General features: G+C 41.6%; 1 protein-coding gene across 1 annotated transcript in view; it reads right to left on the reverse strand.

Moving 5' to 3' along the window:
* The window catches only part of LOC121289728 (transcription factor COE2), a 260,228-nt gene extending 257,787 nt beyond the window's left edge, over positions 1 to 2,441 (reverse strand). Inside the window, exons 1-2 of the mRNA XM_041209384.1 lie at positions 2,325 to 2,441; positions 1,327 to 1,436 (exon numbers count right to left, since the gene is read on the reverse strand). The gene's annotated coding sequence lies outside the window, so the exon portion shown is untranslated. The remainder of the gene's footprint in view (positions 1 to 1,326; positions 1,437 to 2,324) is intronic.
* Between the last annotated feature and the right edge of the window lie 9,756 nt (positions 2,442 to 12,197).

A 12,197-nucleotide genomic window follows, 5' to 3' on the forward strand; every position in this document is an offset into this window, starting at 1 on the left:
GTTTGAGAGATCAGGCATGGGAGTGAAGTCCAATAACAGGACAGCTGCCAAGCAAGCGGTGAGTAATCTGCTTGAAAGTAATCAGTTGAGTTTAGCCATTGTTTAAATAATAGTTGAAGTGCCGCGATCTGAAGGCGGTTTTCAATGGGATTTTGCCTGTTTGTTCCGTGGGTGTGGAGAATGCTAATCGACCCCCTCCGTCCCCCTTCCCGCTCGTATTGAAATCTTTCCGTTGCTGCAAAGTAGGAGGCCTGAGGACAATAAGAAGGCGTGTGCCAGAGCCCCAGGAGCGTCTGTCTGCGGGCCATTGCCCGAGGACAGCGGACATTCAGCCGGGTCAGGACGCTGTCGCCCGGCCGGCCAGGCCCAGCCAGCTGCTATGGGGGAAACTCTGCAAAGATGTGGGTAACAGTGATCTGGATATACGATGATAGTCAGGGTCCTGGATATCTGTTTAAACAAACATTGCCGTCCTTTGAAACTTAGAAAATAGCTGCAACTTTTTTCCACATTATATTCATATGATCAATATTTATATCATTCATGCATATAAATTATAATAGGTGTGTGTACGTAATTATATATAAAACACGTCCCTGCGCCCATCGCGCTGTTTTCTTACAGTCATCCTGTTTTCAACCTTTCCCATTTTTATTTTAAAAGTTACAGACTTTGAAAACTCAAGCTTGCTGTTGGCTTATCCAGGCCTGATCTTATGTTTTACTCGTTTCAACTTTTGGTGACGTCCTTCGGCCAGTTCTGTCAATAATTGGACGCATGATGATGGAGGGTTTAACGTTATATCGCGTTTGATAGCTGCACGGATAACAGGTATAATATATGTCACGCACCGTGAACCAGGGTTTAAACTAAGTCTTTAACAGTTTGCTGAAACGGGTGTTCATTAAATCTGTATCAGGTCAAAATGCTCCTTGAGCATTGAAGACTAAGGAAGCTGCCACACGACACAGTGCGCGGCCAGATCATTAAAACAGGTCAAACAGATACAAGTTTACACAAGTACCTATGTCCTGGCCGGCCGTTGCTAGTGATTTTTCATGTAGTGTAGATTAACATTACAATAACAACTTCACAATATGGGGAGATATACCACGCAGCGCCCCCCAGTCAGACTGTGACATTCCATTCAGAGTCTGAGTTTATTTTATCCATTGAGGGATTTGTCCATTTCAGGTCAGTTTCTTACCCCCACCTCTCCTCCCAAACCCTGCTCCTCACCACCCCCCCCCCTTCCCACCCCCACTTCCCTGTGTACAAAACCGCGCCGCAACAAAAAAAGGAAAGAGAAGTGTGAATGAATCTAACCTGAAATTCTCTGCATTAACTTATAATAAGTCGGTTTCGTTTCTCGTGTCAGCCCATTCTGGCCGCCCGCAAGATCGCCAGACACTTTGGTGAAGCCGGTTCAGCCAGGTCTTTTGAAATCAAGAGGAGAAATTAATGATACTCATAGTAGGGACAAGGCCAGCCGGTCACACACATGATCAACAATATTCTGTGAAACCAAAATGCACGCTGTCTCGGTTTTTATACAGTTTTGGGGCCACATTTGCAGGGACGCAATGGATCCCAAAGTGCAACTGTTCAAATCAGACAAAGCGTTTTGCTGATCATTTTTATTCTGCTCCAACAGTGGACAGGTAGGAAGAGCTATAAAATGCAAGTCTTTTTTTTTGGCAACCAAGGATTTACTCTAGGTTTCACACATCCAGGCGGCGAGCAGACAGTGGGCGGTGGTGGTTTTGGGTCGGGTTGTGTGCAAATAAATAGATTGATTGAATCATTCCTCCTCAATAATCGTTATGTATCTGCATGCACTCTCACAATTAGCAGGCAAGCAGTTTATATCCCATAAGAAACACTGAATATTAAAACTGTGAGGGATAATTGGACCTCCTGCTGTTCCTGATACGATTATGTCACAGCCTGGAGCGAAGTTTCATCACACACAGTTTTTGAAGTCACTGCATCCATCGGTCCGATGAGGTATTTATTTACCCGGCGTGTACCACTTACTCGTAACATACATGCAATGTTTGACTGTTCGATGCTGTGAATTCAAAGTTTTCAAAACGACCCCCTCCCACCCCCGCCACACACATACACACATACATTTCCCCCCACCTCATCTTCGAAAAGGATACAGACAGCAGAAGTCCTTACTGACGGTCCTTACAACCCATACTTAGCCGAGCTCTCAGTCCGGAGAAAAATCCCAGTAAATTTAACGCCATGCCCTGATTTCATACAAATAAAAGGCATTTGTTTGACTAGTTCGATTTTTTTTTTAAGGATGGGGGTACCTTGTGTGTTTTCCTGTTGTGATTTCAACCGAGTCTGTTATTAATTTTCTGCCTCACTGTATATACGACGTTGGAATCATTCTCCACTTTGTCATGGTTCATGTTATCGATATCGCTCACACCGTTATTGACACTCCCTTTAAGATCCCTCAGATTTTCCTCTTCCCAAATTCTACTTGTCTTTCCCACCACCCCCACCCCCACCACCCCCCGGCCAACACCGTCCCCACCCCAACTCGGGTCGATTTCAATATTTACAGCCGTCTGAATAAAACAAGTTTAACAGCAGAAACTATGAAATAGTAACACAACAGGACTCACTGCTCCCGCCCCGAATACCGCTTTAATTATGAGATCAAGAGAGATTGAGACAGAATTTCAAGCATTGAAGAAACATTAAAATTTCCTTGATAGAGACAGATACGCGAATTAATTGATAGGCAGCCAGAAAGACACAAGAGATTGGTTCATACATTAATAAATAGACACATAGAGAGGTACACACCTGCAGCCTAGGCAGTATGTTGAGTTTTCTAAACTCAGTGCTCTAAGGTGCAATGATTTAGCGCCACTACAATTAGTGCATTCACTTCACTGACTTTTCCCGGCGCTTTGCAGACGATATTACTCCATGGGTTAACTCTGCCCTCAAATCAAAGTCAACTCGCGTCTCGGCTCCTTTGTTCAGCAGATGTTGCACCTCCTGAAACCCACAGGAGGCGTTGGGAAATAGCACCGCACTTACCGAGGGTGAAGAGCGCCACGCCGTGGCAGCGAGCTGCTTGTCTTCTCTTTCGGCTGCTTTTTCCTCCCAGCAATATTCTCCCCGCTTGAACTTGCATGGGATGCTTCTCGCCGTGTGTTGCCCTCAGCCCGCTCAGCCCAGTGGATGTCATTCTTCGTGTGTGGGCCTGGCCGGAGCAGCTCTTTTAGTCTAGGGAGAATATGAGTGGTGTTCCCAGATTGCAAGAATTTTCTGATTGGCGTTTATTTTCGGAGTTCACGCATGCAACTTCAAGTTGCATGCAGAGGAACTTTGCCAGTCCTGCATATACCCCCGGCATCCACCGATGCCCCGTTTCAGGAGGGAAGAGAGACTTGCGCTTTTTCAGCTCTTTCGGGACCTCGGGATGCCCCAAAGGTTTGATAGCCGCAGTACTTTAAAAGTGTTGTCACTCTCACGATCTGTGCTGAGAATCCTGATTGTTCTCCTTAAACTAAATTAGGGATATTGAGGAATAGGTCCGACAACCTTACAGCACAGAACACCATTCAGCCATCATGCCTAAGCTGGCTCTTTGAAGGATCAACTGAACAATCCAAAAAACCACCCCACCTGAGACCTTGGTCAGCTACCTCAGCGCAGAGGAAACCAAAACCAGGACCTGCCCAATCCATTTGCTTTTAGTCCCAGTACCAATAAGTCCAAATCTGATGAAAACAGTTCTGTTTCTTGTCAAAACATACACTTTAGATTGTTATCCAGTTGCTTTGGGGAAAATTAAAATTGACAAGTTGATTTTATGTCCTTTCATGTGTCTGATTGCTGCATAAGTTTGAGTTTGTAATTCAAAATGGAATTAAGAGACGTGACTGGTAAAAACAGGTAAAGAACGAAATTAGAAGCCTCAGAAATAACAGGTCTTGGAATGTCTTACGTCACCATGTTTTCACCTGAGCTTCATAACCTGTCAATGTTGATTGTACAGGGTGAAGAATGTGCACTGGTAAAGATGCTGGGGACTCTTCATACCGATGGAACTAAAACCCAGCATGTCCCATTGCCTCCTGAAAAGGAGAAGGGAAAGGCAGAGCATATTATAAACCACTCAAATAAAGGTGAGGTGCAAGCAAAGAAACACAGGCATTGTCTCTGGTCATGATCACATTACTGTTTGTGAGATCTTGCTGTGGGCAAATTGGCTGTCATGTTTCCTACATCACAACAGTGACCACATTTCAAAAGCACTTCAATGTCTGTAAAGCACTTAGGGACACCCTGAGATCATGAAAGGTGCTTTAGAAATACAAGTCAAAGTAACCATACTCTTCATGAATGATGGAATAATGGGATACTTTTTGTTATGTTTAATAATTACTCCAACATATTGTTTTCCAGAGTCTTAAACCTTGGAATTCAAATTGTTACAATTGGGTTCCCTCTCTTCCCTGTTCTCTTTATTCGTGCTTTCTATAAAAGTTAACTTTCCATATAGCAAGTACACTCATCTGACAAACTGAATCTTGATGCCCATCACAAACATCATCAGGAACAATGAACTCTTGAAGTACAAACCAGATATAATACAGCTTATCCATGAGGTGTTCTTGAGCTTTGCAAAATGGCGAAAAACACCATGCTTACAAAACATATATCACAGGCTAAAAATTACAAACTGATTTTTGTTAAGAAGTTAAATTCTATAGAAAAATGAACCAGCATCTGTTCCAAAACAATAATGATCTAGAAATTGAGTTGTTCTCTTCAGAACTCTTTACTCTGAACCATGGTGAAAAATCTTTAAGTAAAAAGTAAACCTCACCATGTTCCTGTCACCCCAGATTTGAACAGTGGTTCAGCGACTGAAGAACATTGATCACCCGCCTGCCAAAATGTTTCTCCATTCTTGGATTTCCAACCAGCACAATGAAAGATTGAAAAACTAAACTAGCCTTCCAAATAATGAGCAGCTGTCCTATTTTAGAATATTCCCTGCAGGAACATACCTAGAGAAACATAAATTTGAACATGAGTACCTTTGATAATCACAGTCAGTCAAACAGGATTTGACTTCAATAGAGTTGCACTCCATCCCCCTCCCACTTTCCGCCATCTTTCTTGGTGGGACATCCAATGCAGCTGACTGTTCTGATTCTCCCTGGCTGGAGCAAAACCAGATGCATTGCCTGCTGCACTCAAGACTCCTTGACAATGATCCAAAAACAGATGAAACCCTATAAGAAAACATCAAAAACCATACAAATTGTTGTCATACTGGGCTCCAAATAACAAATTCACATGAAAATATAGGGTTTATGGAAGTTTCTTAGGCTTTAAAATCCCAAGCTGTCATGTAAATGCTACTCTTATTGATGGTCTTTTCTGTGGGCTCCAGTCTGGACCCAGGTTTTGTAGTATGAGGGTCTGGCACATATAAGGTTAATGTGGGACTGAGTACAGTACTGCCCACAGTGACGTAACAGAGCACTTGACCTGCACCCAAGGTCAATCGAGTGTTGGACAGAGTTGTGTCTACCAGCAAGCATGGAGACAGCTCCTAGCTTGTACTCTTCAATGTATATTTTTAAGACATTCTAAGAGTCAATAAAGGCTTATAGTTAACCTTTGTATGACTACGAAGACTTCGTCAGACCTACTGAATTGTAACCAACACATGAAAGCTTGTGGAAAAACCCAAGACCTCACAAAACATGCAGAGAAAAACTAAAATGCTTGAAGACTGAGAAAAATTCAGCAAAGCAATCTGACCTGAAAAGAAGCTCCAGAAGCACAGACACAGAGGAAACATTGCTAAGAAAAAGGTCAAAAGAAAGGCTTGGAAGCTGAAGGCAGAGATTTAAAATTCCTGCAGCAGAAAACTCCATTGCATCTCCTTTGGAAGTCCAGCTTCAAATCACAGAGCTCAGGGTCAGCAGACCTAGCAAGGGTGAGCTAAATCTTTTAAAATTCCAGGCTACAGGTCCTGAGAAATCTTTAAAAATTTCAGAGTCAGAAGTTCAGTTTCAAAAAACCCATCGCTAACTCCTGATCCCTAAGTTGGCACCTTAATATTTGTCATCTGAGCTTGCTCTGATAAAATTTATAAATAATTAATTGAAGACGCAGGTAGAATTGCAATTTTTAAACTCGGCTAAAGGCAAGTAAAAGCAAGGGTTTGACAATTTTGCGACTTTAAACATACACGCTGAGCAAGAGAACACTGCAGGTAGCCGTTCCAGGCAGCCATTATTGAAAATCTTTTCAAACTGAAGGCAATCGCCATTGTAGTGGAGCCCACCAAAACTGGTAAGCATGAGAAATGCCTTTGTCTCCAAGTGAACGGAGATGCTATCTTGAAATTCAGAAAGCTCTTAATGCAGAAAGTCCATTTAAAAAATTTAGCCATGGATTGGAATTCCGCTCATCCACAACAATTTGGACTTATCCAAGGGCTAAACCTAACAGGAAGTTTGGTGTCCTTGAGAAGAGAATTTCTAAACTACTGGAGTACATCAGGCCAAAGTAGAAAATTTGGAAAAGTCCAGATTAATTCATCTTTATGCTGGTTTGTTGAACTTGTAGATGAAGTAATCCTAATGCAAAGCAGCTTCAATGAAGTATTAAAAGCTTTTGACAAATATTTTAATCTGCAAGTTGTGGAGCACACTGAGCTTAAAAAGAGGGATGGAAAACCCCCACTAAAGCTATGAAAGAGAAAGAGACATTACCCAAGCAAACCACACAAGGGCATTAGAGAGACCAAGAACTTTATGGAACTCCTGAAGATATATCTTTTTGGGAAGCACGACATATTACTGGAACAGGAACAGCAGCTGGCAGTGCGGGGCAAGAAGCTGACTGTGAATGAAAGAAAGCTATCAGATGAAATCCAAAATAAACAAACCCTGAAAAAGGCAAATGAAATAAGGTTGGAAAATGTTCGTAACAATGCTGAAGTGGAAGATTCAAACCACAAGATTCAAGCTGAGTACATACCTTTGAAAATGCACAATAAACTGAAGTCTTTAATGAACTAAACTGTTTGAGATCTGAACAAATTTCTGAGGCATCACAAAGGTGCCAGGAATAAATAATATCTCTGAATTTCATTGTTGGAAAATTGAAGCGGGAGTTGTGAAAACAACCAGAAATACAGCCAGGTTGAAAATGCATTCAAAGAAGTTGCGCTCTTGAAGGAACTGAGGAACCAGTTGGCACAGAAAACTATGGAATGTTCTGTATTCCAAGTGCAAGTCAAGAAAAAGACTACAGAGCTAAAGGAAATGGTTGCACATTTGGAAGAAAGCCTGGGAAAACATTACATTTCCAAAGATATATATGTAGAGATAAACATTAAGAACTTAGAATGGCAAAAGAAAGTAGAACTTCTCACAAAAGAGAACGAAGAGTCTCTGAATCAATTGGCAGAAGTGTAATTACAGAATGTGAGCCTGAAGAATAGCACAGGAAAATTATGCAAAGAAAACTGATCAGTGTAGAGAACCAACTTTCATGTACAAAAGCTGAGTTTGTAAAGGAAAAATGAAAATGGATAAGAACACTGGAATATCACTCACAAGAAGTAGAACATTTGAAAGAGGACTTGAAATGCTTGGATGACGAACTTGTAGAAGCATATTCAACAAAGATAGATCTTCAATTCAAACTTGATGACTTCAAGCACCAGAGGTCTCTAGTAAGTATTGTGTGAAATGCCTAGAATAGGAGAAAGAATTGCTGATGCATCAGAACAGTTGCTTGAAAGCAGAATTAACAACCAAAACCGATTAATTTCTGCAACTTCGGTCCAATTTGAACAACATGAAGGCTGACATGCATAGAATGGAAGCGCAAATCCAGACTTTGAAAGTAGATAACAGAAATTCTGCGAAACACACTGATGATCTAATGAGTGAATTGGAAGAGTCCAAGGAGCAGTCAGTGACCATGGAAGAAAGATTCTGACAGAAGTGAATGTCCAGATGAAGTTGTCAAATTTATATGAGTTCCTGAGATAACTGTGAAACAAAGACAACTCAACTGACCAGAGTGGTTGCTGAGCTGAATGAAAAGACTCATACACTTGAAAAACAACTGGAAAAGAAGAAAGAGCTCAAAAATTTTGGTAAAATTGTGATACAAGTGAGAATGAGGGTTCCATTTTTGAAACATAAACTTCCACATACATTGCGGTGAACCACAACACAATGGAAGAAGTGAAAAAAGCAATAAGGAGACAAGCACAATGTCCATCCACCTCACAAGAAGCAAGTTAGAGCACCAACCACCGATCAATGCACCAGCCGGACTGACCAAGAGTGGCTCAATGTGAAAGAATGAAAGAAGAGGATGAAAAGATACCCAGATGCCAGAACAACCTCCAGACCAAATGAGAGAACCACCAGTGACAGAGCCTACCACTCCTCCGACAATAATGTGAATGAGATATGAAAGGATTGTAAAGCCTCCAGACCGCATGAATCTTTGAACTCAAGGGATTGAAGGGAGCAGATGGGGTAGTGATCATGTAGCAATGACAATGTAAGTGTATGACAGCAACAGCAATGTAAGACAAAAGGCAAATGATAATCACTTAAAATACATTGGATTAAGATAAATTCTTTGGCCAATATGTAAATGGCCAAGTGAAACAAGAGAGGACACAGTTCTGGACTTAGTTCGAAGAAATGAAGCTGGGAAGATGGAAGGAGTGGCATTAGGAGAGCATTTTGGTGGTCATGATCATAATTCAGTTAGTTTTAACATAATTATGGAAAAAGGACAAAGATAAAACAAGGGTTAAAGTTCTAAATTGGGGCAAGGCCAATTTTATTAAACTGAGGAGTGGAAATAGCTACTTGAAGGTACATCTGTGTCAGAGCAATAGTAGGCATTCAAATGGGAGGTTCAAAGAGTTCAGAGTAAACATGTCCCACTAAGAACAAGAGTGGGATGGCCAAATCTAGAGCCCTCTGGATGTCAAGGAGTTTACAGGGTAAGGTAAAGCAGAAAAGGAAAGCTTGTGTCAGTGTTATGAACAATGTATAATTTTTATGTTGAATTTGTGTATGTCAAGAAAGGTAAAGTGGTTTCAGTTTTATTTAGGCTGTTTGTGAGCCATTGTGCCTGGGAGTCTAGATGGACTCCTGACAAAAGGCCAGGTCATTTGGATTTGTTTGCAAATATACATTTTTAATGAAGTTTTACAACCCCTGAAGTTAAAGAGATGGGTTAAAAGGGGTTAAAAGTTTATTGATTCTGAAAAAAAAGGCATAAAGTAGAAAAAAGCTTTACTATTGCCTCATGAAATGGGTCAAGTGACACAGAAAAGACAGGAAAAAAAAGTTCAGTGTGTGTCAGAGAGAGAGAAAACAGGAATTTTAAGCTCTCGGATGAGAAAGACTACAAGTTGACTGAATAGTCAGTTATAGAACTCAGTAAAGTGATCAGTTTAGCAGAGGTGCTACTTGAACATCAAGTTTAGGGAACTCATTTCTTTGCCCTGCAGTTTGAAGAAACAGTGAGGTTGGACTGTGGTTTTTGGATGTCTCGGGTACAGACACAAGTTGGGGGAGAAACATTAAGTGAACGTTCATGAATCCTCTGGAAGAAAACCATTTACAACTGTGCCAGTCCCAAGCGAGAAGCTTTTTTAAAAACTTTTTTTTTATCTGGTGTAATATAGTTAATTTTTGTTGATAAATAAATATTTTATTCTTCGTGTTAAAAGTTAATCAGCAGACTCCTGCGAATTTGTTCAGAAACCTTCCTCCACGGTTTCTTCCAAAAAAATGTAGGATCTATCAAACCAGGTTTCACGCTGGGATCTGACATGTCCACTATTAACATCAGCTGGGATTGTAACAGTCAGACACCAAGAACTCAATATTATAGAAAGCCGAGAGGAGCATAGAAAGAGGAGGGGTGAAATAAAAAAGATAATCAGGAAAACCAAAATCAAGGAGAACCCAAAGATGTTTCATCAACACATTAGAGTAAGAGAACAACTAAGGCATGAGTAGGGCCCACAAAAGACCAAAAAGGTAACCTATGAATGGAGGCAGAGGATGTGGGTATGTTCTTAAAAATAATTTGCATCTGTCTTCACAAAAGAGGGGCACAATGCAGATATTGTAGTTAAGGAGGAGGAGTGTGAAGTATTGGATGTGTTAAACATAGGGAGAGAGGAAGTATTAAGGGAATTTGAATCCTTAAAAGTGGATAAATCACCAGGGTCGGATGAAGTGTACCCCTGGCTGTTAAAAGAAGCCAGGGAGGAAATTGCTGAGGGTCTGGCCGTCATTTTCCAGGCCTCACTGGATACAGGTGAGGTGCTGGAGTGTTGGAGGTCTGCTAACATTGTACCTTTGTTTAAAAAGGAACTGAGGAGTAAACTGAGTAATTACAGGCCATTCAGTCTGATAGAGGACAAATTATTGGAATCAATTCTGAAGAACAGGATAAACTGTCACTTAAAAGGGCATGGATCAATCAAGGATAGTCGGCATGGATTTGTTAAGGGAAGCCTCTGTCTGACTAACTTGATTGAAACTTTTGAGTAAGTGACAAGGAGGATTGATGAGCTGATTGCAGTTAATGTGGTCTACATGGTTTTAGCAAGTCTTTTGACAAGGTCCCACGTGGCAAACTGGTTAAAAAAATAAAAGCCCGTGGGATCCAGGGGGAATGTAGCAAGTCATGTATAAAATTGGCTCTGTGGCAGGGAACAAAGGGCAGAATTTTACAGTCCCATTGCGTTGGGGGGCAGGGCCGGGTCTGGAAAATGTGGTGACCATTCAAATGTCCATTGACTTTGGCGGGACTGGAAAATACCACCGGCAGGAAGGGCCTTCAAACTCCACCCAAAGGGTAATTGCTGATGGATGTTTTTGTGACTGAAGGCTGTTTCCAGCAGGTTCACAGGGCTCATATTAGGTCCCTGCTTTTTGTGGTATATATTAATGATTTGTAAGTAAATGTAGGGGGAATGATTAAGAAGTTTTCAGACAATGCAGAAATTGGATAGCAGATTTTCTTCTGTAAAGGACATTAGTAAACCAGATGGGTTTTTACAACAATGGTTTCATAATCATCACCAGACTTTTGATTCCAGATATTTATTGAATTCAAAGTTCACCATCTGCCATGGTTAGATTTGAACCCAGGTCACCAAAGCATTACCCTGGGACTCTGGAATATTAAATCAGAAACAATACCACTATGCCACCACCTCCCATCTTAAGAGGAGGGTGCTAAGAGATATCGAGGAAATAAGAGACCTTGGAGTGAATGTCTACAGATCCCTGAAGGTTGCAGGACAGGTTGATAAGGTGGTTAAGAAGGCATATGGAATTCTTTCCTTTCTTAGTCAAGGCACAGAATATAAGATCAGGAAGGTTATGTTGGAACTATGTAAAGCATTAATTAGGCCACAGCTTGAGTACCGTGTGCAGTTCTGGTCACCTTATTATAAAAACGATGTAATTGCATAAGAGAGGGTGCAGAAGAGATTTACGAGGATGTTGCCAGGACTGGAAAATTGGAGTTGAGGAAATATTGAATAGGCTGGTGATAGTTCTCCTTGGAACAGAGGAGATTTGACTGAGATGTAGAAAATTGTGAGTGGCCTGGATAGAGTGGATGGGAAGGGCCTATTTACTTTAGCAGAGAGGTCAGTGACTAGCGACGTAGATTGAAAGGGATTGGCAGAAAGATTAGAGTGGGATGAGGAAAAACAAATTCACCCAGAGGGTTGTGGAGGTCTGGCATTCACTGCCTGAAAGGGTTGTTGAGGCAGAAACCCTCAACTCATTTCAAAGGTGTCTGGGTGTGCACCTCAAGTGCGGTAACCTGCAGGGATACAGACCAAATGCTAGAAAGTGGGATTAGGCTGGGTGGCTCGATTATCCGCCGACGCAGACATGATGGGCCAAGTGGCCTCTTTCTGTGCCGTAAACTTTCTACAATTCTATGATTAAGGGATTGGTTAGGTGTAACGTAAGGTTCCGGCACATATCGGGTTAATGTGGGACTGAGTATGGTATAGCCCAGAGAGTTATATAAGAGAGTACGTGACCTGCACCCTGGGTCAGTTGAGTGTTGGACAGAGCCGTGTGTACCAGCAAGCGTGGAGACAGCTCCTGGCTTGTACT

The sequence above is a fragment of the Carcharodon carcharias genome, chromosome 17, assembly GCF_017639515.1.
Source record: "Carcharodon carcharias isolate sCarCar2 chromosome 17, sCarCar2.pri, whole genome shotgun sequence".
Lineage (NCBI taxonomy): Eukaryota > Metazoa > Chordata > Chondrichthyes > Lamniformes > Lamnidae > Carcharodon > Carcharodon carcharias.